We start from the raw sequence: 1,971 nt of genomic DNA on the forward strand, positions 1-1,971 counted from the left end.
GAGATAGGACAAGAAAGGATGCTCTCTGAGGTCTACAGGCCTGGATGCAGGCCTTTTGGGGAAAGGCGAGAAGGATGAACAACTAGAGCACAAGGGTACCGGAAGCCAGCATTCTAGAGGTGAGATAAGAAAATGCAGAAACTGCCCTAGCCAATTTGGTTCAGTGGATAGAGCATTGGCCCACGGACTGAAGGGTCCCGGGTTTGATTCCGGTCAAAGAAACTTACCTTGGTTGCAGGTTCCCTGGCCCTGGTTGGGGTGTATGAGGCAACCAATCGATGTGTCTCTTTTACATCGATGTTTCTCTCTGTCTCTCCCTTTCCCTTCCACTCTCTCTAAAAATCAATGGAAAAATATCCTCGGGTGAGGCTTAACCAAAAAAGAAAATGCAGAAACCCAGCAACACAAATGTTACTTTTTGGGGGGTAGGGGGTAAGGTGGCACTCCCAACAATGACTCCCTCCCCCACAGTGCTCAGTTCTGTCCCTCTTAGTTTCTCCCTGAAATGGCTTCTCTCCCAAAGATCCACCAAAATAATACTAGAAAATACTAGAATAATAACAGGGGGTCTCACTGTTGGACCGCAGTTACCGAGAGTCAGTGGCGAGGAGGGGCAACAGGAGCATGTGAGGAATTTCAGTTTGAGAGGCGGGTGCGCAGAGCGGGGGCGGGCAAGGCAGCTGGAGTGGGGGACGGTTCCTCCCCAGGGCTCTGATCCGCTCAGATCGGGTTTTCGTTCCACTTATCTCTGCAGCCAATTCCTAGCAACTGTTTGTGGTTTCCTATTTAAAGGGATGAAAGGTAACACCAACATTGGGGGTGGGGGCGGGGCAGAGAAACAACTTTGAACTCATATATAACCACAATCCAGGGAAATAAATATCACAAGGTTATTTTTAAATATCTGAAAAGGACTCCTTACACACACAGGAACGAGGTTGATGTATTGGTTAATCTTTATGAATGACTCGGTGTGGTCAGACAAATCTATAACTAAAACTGTTTATACATCTTACAGGAGTCCCACGACCCAAACACCAACTCTCCAAATTGCATTCAAGTACAACTTCTAATGTCGCTTTATGAGTTTTGGCTTATAAGTAATGATGATAGTAGCTAAAATTAGCACAAATTATGTTAGCGCTGGTCTGAACTGGCGGGCAAACTCCAGCACAGGTGCAGTGCGGCTAAGGGCTCCCTTTGACTAAATGGGGAAGTGAAGATAAAAGGAAAGAGCTGATTTATTGAAAGATGACTCAATAAGTCAGTGTAGGAGTCTGAATAAAGGTTGGGTCTTCTGGCTCCCGACTGTTTATGAAATCTTGACCTTGCCTTCGTAACATTGCAACCCAGCCAAACACGACAAGGAGTGGAATCTGCAAATGAGCATGTGTGACCTTTTGTACAAATACTATGTGGTAGATCATGAGAAAAAATAACAGTTTTGTACCAGTAAAAATAATGGGTGGAAGACAGTTTGGCATTTTCTTACAAAACTAAATATAGCCCTACCATATGATACAGCAAGTGCGAATTCGTTGAAAAGTTACTTCCACACAAAAACCTGCACATGAGTATTTGTAATAGTTTTATTCATAATTGCCGAAACTTGGAAACAACCAAATGTCCTTCCGTAGGTGAATGGATAAGCTGTGGTACATCCATACAATAGAATGTTATTCAGCAAGATAAAGAAATGAGCTACAGAGCCATAAGACATGGAAGAAACTTAAATGCATTTTACTACTAAGTGGAATAAGTCAATCTGACAAGACAACATACTGCATGATCCCAATTATATGACATTCTGGAAAAAACATCATTATGGGGCCAGTGAAAAGATCAGTTGTTGCCTGGGGTTTGGGAGGGAAACAATAGGCAGCGGATTTTTAGGAAGCGAAGCTATTACGTATGGTAGGGTCAGGGCAGATACAGGCCATTGTACATGTGTCAAACCCATAGAATGTGTAA

Source organism: Myotis daubentonii, chromosome 9 (assembly GCF_963259705.1).
Source record: "Myotis daubentonii chromosome 9, mMyoDau2.1, whole genome shotgun sequence".
Taxonomy (NCBI): Eukaryota; Metazoa; Chordata; class Mammalia; order Chiroptera; family Vespertilionidae; genus Myotis; species Myotis daubentonii.